Genomic DNA, 7,408 nt, shown 5'->3' with positions numbered 1-7,408 from the left:
GACTCCCCTGCTTGCTACTGTTGCTGTCTGACATATATTCAAACTCACTTTGCAGTAGATGGAAGGAAAGGTTTTTTAGACCTAGGACAGGAACTAAACTAAGGCTCAGGACCTGCCTTAAAAAGAGCATTCAGAATCCTTGGTTGCTTCCCAAACCAAATTAGGCTAGTATATACCCCACCTTGAACTAGGCGGGAATCAATCCAGCCTGGAAAACCAAGGGGAATAAGACATAGCACAAATGGCCACTTGGTTCTCTGCATTCTTTTCCTAATTACTGAATGTTTCAACGCAGCTGTAGCATGCTCCCTCTCTTATTTGACACTTTCATGTTGCCTCGCTCTATTAATAGTCACTGAGCTTCTGGTCAGCCAAGGATAATTATGCTTCATTACCACCTCTGGGTAAAACTCTGGTTGCCAGAAATTCTCTTTGCATTGTGTTTGAGAACAGTCCAAATTTCTGCATCACTGAGGGGGGGTGGGCGTGGGTCAGGACTGGCCATCATGAATAAATAATGGAAGTTTAAGGCACTAGGAGGCTTCACATGAATTTCCAAGTAGAGGAGTATGGAAAATTTACTGTAGTAATTTTCTCTGTTGCAAACTAGACCCCCTCTTGTTTAGGGCTGGGTGGTGGGAAACCTGAGATACTATCTCACATTTATGTAGTGACCGCTGTGAATTTAGAAGGCAGAGGATTCATCCAGGGTCAACCATGTGTGGACAATGCAGTGCATGGCCTGCACAAAGCCTGCCTCCAATCAGTCAGGAGGAAGGGGTGACTCTTGGGTTATTTGCCCAGAGGGGATGGCTTTTTGCAGTTCTAATAATTCTAAGCCTTCTAGTCATCTACCTACTAAGAAGACGAAAACTATCATTAAGATTGTGTCTCCATCATCAAATCACATTTCTAACTCAGCAGGGACATAGAAAATAGTCCTTTGATTCTAGATAGGTGTCCTTTGCCTAGCTCCATCACTTTGCTTTGTGTGTACTCAGGGGCAATCCAGAAATGCCGTCTATTAAATGTCTTCAGGAGAGCTCTTCTCTCTACCACATTTCCTGAGCCCCAGTATTTTAAACTTAAAAATTCTGTGCAGCATTGGTGTGTGATGCAACATCACACCTAACTACTGAATGATGCATTTCGGGCTCCTGGGAATCCCTGGTGATTGATTCCAATTGGAGTGCCATAAGCAACAGCTGAAAAAGCCAACAAAAACTTAGAGCTTTCTAATATAGGCATAAATAGGCAATTTGTTCTTCTTTGAAGTATAGAGATCGGGAGAAGTTATGTGGGCCCTGAATTGGTAGAGAAGGGGGTGAAATATTCTGGTAAAAGTGAATATAGGTGGAGTTCCCGTTGTGGCACAGCAGAAACAAATCCAACTGGAACCATGAAGTTGTGGGTTTGATACCTGGCCTCGGTCAGTGGGTTGGGGATCTGGTGTTGCTGTGAGCTGTTGTGCGGGTCACAGACACAGCTTGGATCCCTCGTTGCTGTGGCTGTGGTATGGGCCAGCAGCTGTAGCTCCTATTGGACCTCTGGCCTGGGAGCCTCCATATGCCACAGTGCAGTCCTCAAAAGACAAAAGAGAAAAAACAAAGCGAATATAAGCACAAGCCACTTGTGTCAGGAACAGATTGTTTCTTAGCATGGCTTGGACTTAAGTTTGAAGAAAGTGAACTGCATTTCAGGAACTTGAACTTTTAAATTCAGGGTTAAGAGAAATTATGAGATTTCAGGTTCCCTAGGCATGGATTATATCTTACTTATTAAGTGTCTCTTTCAGCTGCAGTATGTTAACCCTTGGCGGGCACTCAATAAATGTTCATTAATTGGACTGAGTTTTCTGAAGATAAGGAGGAAATTGGTGGAAAGCTTTCGATTTGGGTATTTTTCAGTCCCCTTCCTCTGTACAATCCATGATTATAGGAAGGCCAAGAAGTAAGAGAACAGCAGATTTGAAGGTCTGAAGGAGATTCTCTGGGTCTGGAACATGAAGTGTGAAGGAATTCTGGTGAAAGATGAGGCTGGAGAGGTATATGGATTTTTAGCAAAGGGTGTGTGATGCTTAGATACACATGTTGGAAAAGATCACTGGAGGCAACATAAAGAATGGATTAGAGGAGCTCAAGTAGGAGAACCATTGGGGGATTTATTTCAACTTTGGGAAATAATGATTTTTGCGTAGATTGGCTAGTGGTAGTGAGAGTGGAGAAAAGTAGATGGATTCAAGAGAGAGTAATGGTGGTGCTTGACTCTGATTGGATGTGAGGAACCTTAGGTGTAAAAAAAAGGAGCAAAGACCTGCTGACTCCCAGGTCTCTGATGATAGAAAATGGTGCCATTAGCAGGACAGAGAACAAAGAGAAATGGGTGTGAGGAGGTGGTAGAGAAAGATGTTGAGTTCAGTTTTCTACATGTTGAGTTTGTGGAGCTTGTGGGAACATCACAGAGGTGTTGGCAGTTTCACAATTGGGTCTGACATTCTGAAGAGAGACACCAGTTGAAGTACAGATTTGGGGATATATGATATTGCCATGGGAGTACATGAATTTGTTCAGGGAAATATCAACATTAAGGGCTTGGCAGTGGGAGAGGGACACATAAAGCAACCTAACCATGAATGATCAGAGAGGAGGTGGCAAACAGAGAGGTATGCATAGGGGAAAAGAGAGTTTAAAAAAGAGGGAGTGGAGTTTCCTGGTGGCCTAGAAGTTAAGGACTTGGTTTTGTCACTCAGTGGGTCAGATGTGATCCCTGGCCTGGGTGTCCTGTGGGCATAGCCCAAAAAATAATAAAGTAAAAAAAGAGGGAATGGTCCAACTTGCTTACCTTTACTTAAAAGTCATCCCAATCTCTAGGTTCCCAAATATTTCAAATTGCTTTTGGTCAATAAGCCCTCGATTAGAAAAAAATGCATAGCCAACCACTCCTCTATGAATGTTATAGCCTAAGGTCATTGGTCTGTTTTATTTAAATATATGTTGGGCACTGTTCCCTCTGAGGATTTTACCTAATGCTAAAGAGAAAGAGAAGAAATCCTTCTCATACACTGTACTACAACACTGAAAGTAGCCAGCAGGGAAACTGATCTATAAATACTCTGAGCACATTAAGGTAAGCACATTTTTAAAAACATTATGTCTTTTGGCTATAGTCTAATGTGATGATTGGTGGGAATGGAACTAAAGAGTGACAGGAAATATTAATGGAAGGTAACACACAGTCCTTTGGCCTTAGAAAGAGCAGTGGGCTATGTCTCTTCCCAGAGGGAAAGTCAGATAAGTAATGATCTTGATGTACATTTTAAACATTCTGACAATGACATCATGGGTGCTGCTTTTACTCTTTGGACAGCAGATTCTCCTTTGCTGTGGTCAAGTCCATTACTACCGAGTCTGTTTAGCAGGCCACTGAGGGTAAAATGGCAGAAGCGTCACAACACCCATGTTCCTGTTCTAGACGGTGGATGCTGTAAAAGGCATGCTATAAGAGGCTGTAAGGGGGTGCTTTCCCTGCAGAGGGAAGAGAGCCAATCCAAGGTCTCCAGAAGGCGTACTTTCCCCAAACATCCCACTCCCCAGGTTGCTGATTAAGAGCTGATGATTCACATTTAGATGCCCTTCCACCTCCACTCCCTTCCTGACAACACAGAATTTGAGTCAAGCTTGAACCTTGCTAAGAAAACAGATTTGCTCTTTTTAGTCTTAGCAGCACTGGAGTCTAAAGAGAGACTATGTGGGAAGGCAGATCCTTCGTTACCTCCTCCCCAAGCTGTTGCAGGAATTTCAGACCTCTGCTTGCCAAAGCACTTTTATGGAGCTCCGTTTTTTTTTTTTTTTTTTTTTTTTTTTTTTTTTTTTTTTTTTTTGTAGAGTGAGGGAACGCCTTCAGTGACTCATTCCCCTCCCCTCTCTGAGCATCAGTTTTTTCCTCACAGAGGGATCTGGGACCTCTAAAGGTCCCCCAGCCCTAGCCTATGTCCCCACCAGCAGGCCCCACAAGCAGAGAGCTTGTCCTCAGGGAGGCCCTTTCCTGGTGAGCTAAATAAACTGGCTCGAAAGAACTGCTCTATGAAAAAAAAGAACTGCTCTATGTTTGGACAAAGCAAGTCATGATGTCAGTTTGCATTGAGGGAGCTTCTTTGCAGTGGGAACACCACAGAAAGAGGCTTCTACGTTGAAAATGCACATACCCTGCGGATGGGGGGAAGATAAAGAACCCTAGAAGCTCTAAGGAGTCTAGAGATCAGAAAGGTTGGCAGTCTGCCTGGCCCTGCCAGTGCTTTGCTAGATTCCTTGGGCTCTATTTAGAGAAGGATTTGTATTCATCTGCTAAGAGGCCACTTAGAGAAGGGTTTTGGAGGTAGATGAACCTGGTTCTGGGCCTTAGTGGTTGTGTGATTGCGAATTGTTGGACTTTTCTACACTGTATTTTCTTTATCTGTTAAATGAGTATGCTTTCTAGGCCTGTACGAGGATTGAATGAGATAACATGTAAAATGGCAGTACAGAGTCTGGTATGGTAAGGGGTCTCCTCCCTTCATCCCCAGTCCTCTTCTTCACTTGGACCTTTACTCGCATTCTTCCCCCTCCCTGGACCCTTCTCTCTGCCTCTCCAAATTCAGCTCAGTTTCCGTGCTCAGCCAGGTCCTCTTGCCTGTCGAGTTCTGCTGCTCCAAGCACATGTTACCTGACTTCACATTCTGGTAACTGCCTTCTTTCTTGATATTGTTTTGCTGATTTTGCTCATCTAAATTGCTTCTCTCTGAGGGAATAAAGTCAGTAAATAGCAGTTATTTTTCTGTAATATTTGGTAAGACATCGGGTGCATAGAAGGGGCCTATGTAATATTTGAATGAATGACTACAGAAAGAACTAAGCTACCTGGAGAATGAGGGGACAGTATGTGCTGTGGCTAAGGCTTGGATGCTGAACAGCCTGTCTGGGTTTGAATCCTGGTGTTACCAGTTTTGAGCTTTGCAACTTTAAGAGTTGTTAAATCTCTCTGATCTTAGTTTTCTCGTCTGCATGGAGGTAGTGGCAAATATAGTACTTCTCTCCTAGGGTTGCTGTGAAGATTAAAGTTAGATTTGGAGAATGTTTAGATTAGTGCCTGGCACATGATATTATATAAAAACCCACCATTAGTATTTTAAGACATATGAATTTAGGATTAGACAAACCTGAGTTCAAAGCCTGCTCTACATCTTACTTGCGATGTGTCCTTTGACAGAAATTATTCAATTTCTCTGTGCTGCAGTTTTCTTATCTGTAAAATAGGGATAATATACCTGCCTTATAAATTGTTGGGAAGACAAAATCGAGATAAGAGCCTAGAGCACAGAATATGCCTGAGAACTGGTAGCTGTTACAAGTCTGCTTCAGGTGACCACATGAAGAGTCACTGCGGTGGCTCCGGGCCCCATTTAGGAAACTGAATACCTGGGGCTTGCCCCAACTGGGAAGGATTGAGAGAAGAGTCAAAACAGGGGTTGTGGGTGCATTGAGGGAAGGGATAGGGAAGGTACTTTGTGCTCGTTGCTAAGCTGTATCACCAAAATCCTGACCAAATTAGGTCATTAAAAATACATTTGGAAGGAGCTAGAGACTTTTGCCTGAGTGAAATTCCAACACAGGTCCATGCATGTCACCTTTCTGCATATCTTTGATTATATAAGGTGTTTCTTGTGTTTTGTCCTCATGTAGCCAGCTGTGTTACTGTCGTGGTGATGCTGCAGGTATGGGTGAGTGGAGATGCACCATTCTCTGCTGGTCAGGTGGATCTGTGATTCTTGTTTTCTGAGAAGGGGAAACTTGCCAGTTCAGAGCTTGTGTATCTGAGGGTGCCTGAGAACTGGCCCCTTCTTCTGAAGCCAAGTTGGGGGTCTCTGAGTCCTGATTTCTAGGGTTTTGTCTATTGATTCTCACTCCCTAGATCTTATTTGGTCCTAAGTGATAGGTTAGGCCCTAAGGGAGTCTATTGCCCCTTAACTTCCACCAACAGTGAGAGGCTGACTGCCCTGTACTGTTCAGGGCAGAGGGATCTGAGTGGTTTCAGTGAGGAGCCCCACTAGGTCCATTGACCTCAAAGGGAGCTGTGGGAGGAGAAAAAATTAGTGAAAGAGAGGCAGGCAGGGTGGCCTTGACACCACTGGGTCTTCCCCAGATGGCTTTGCTTTCTTCACACCACGGGGCTAAGGGTTTGAACCTCTGTTCTCCCAGCATCTGGGTTGAAGTTTAGACTTTTCATGATTCAGGCTTCTTACATCCCATTTTTTTTCTCTCCACTGCTTCATTGTTTGAATTTAATGCTAAATTCTGCAGTGCAGTAAATTCTTTGGAAGGAGATGTAACATATTTCTACCTCAGAATTGCAGATTTGCTATATATTTGCTATATTATCTCACCATCTTATCACCATCTTGTGGTTTCGTTGTTAGCAGTGCCAACAGTTGGTTTCATGTATTAAGATAAAAATGCCCACTTCCTTTTTTTCATTACCTCAAAGTTCCTTATGATTATAGTATTATTTTACTCTATTCAGGTAGGAGGACTCTTGATTAACTTCATTTTGCAGAATAAAATTCAGATATGGGGAAGTTCAAAGAAGGCAGTTAATTACATTCAGGTGATTGGCCTGGGTACCCCACTTCAGTGTTACTCAACCTGGCCATACACCTGAGGAGTTTAAAAAAGTACTTTGCTCAGGACCCACCCCAAGTCAATTAAGAATGACAATCTATTGAAATGATGTCAAGGATAGTTTAATCTTTTCAGATGAATCTAATGGGCAAACATGGTTGAGATCTCCGCTGAATTTACCAAGGATGCAAGACTTCATTTGCACTGTTTGGATTAGGAAATCACAGAAATGACAATGAAACAAATTTAAAATGTACCTAATAATGTCAACTTAAAACTTGCTTTCTGCCACTACTTTTCAAATCAGTTTTCATTTTGCATATGAAGTTTTTTGGAGAGCAACACATACAAGGCTCTGTTTTCTTTTTCTTTTCTTTTCTTTTTTTGACCACACCCATATCATATGGAAATTCCCAGGCCTGAGATCGAATCCAGGCCACAGCTGTGACCTGCGCCTATAGCTGCAACAATGCTGGATCCTTAACCTACAATGCCACAGTGGGAACTCCATGATTTTCATTTTAGAGAATAAAACTTCAGGGTAGAACTGGAAATACCCACTGTTTATCAGGACCTTAAGTCATGGATACACTGGAGTTACATACCTAGGTTGTCTCTTTGCCTTATGACTGTGTTAACCTAAGTGATTTATAGTGAGGTGGAGCAGAATGCCTGTAGGGGATTCTTCAGGCATTTTTTTCAGAATGAGCCCTTTTCAAACTGTATTCCCACATCATACCCCCCAGCCTCCTCAT

The sequence above is a fragment of the Sus scrofa genome, chromosome 7 (genome assembly GCF_054392235.1).
Source record: "Sus scrofa isolate SSC_HxYL_T2T_F1_AM1 chromosome 7, Sscrofa_HxYL_maternal_Yorkshire_Landrace_v2.0, whole genome shotgun sequence".
NCBI classification, from domain to species: domain Eukaryota; kingdom Metazoa; phylum Chordata; class Mammalia; order Artiodactyla; family Suidae; genus Sus; species Sus scrofa.
This window is presented reverse-complemented; position numbering follows the sequence as displayed.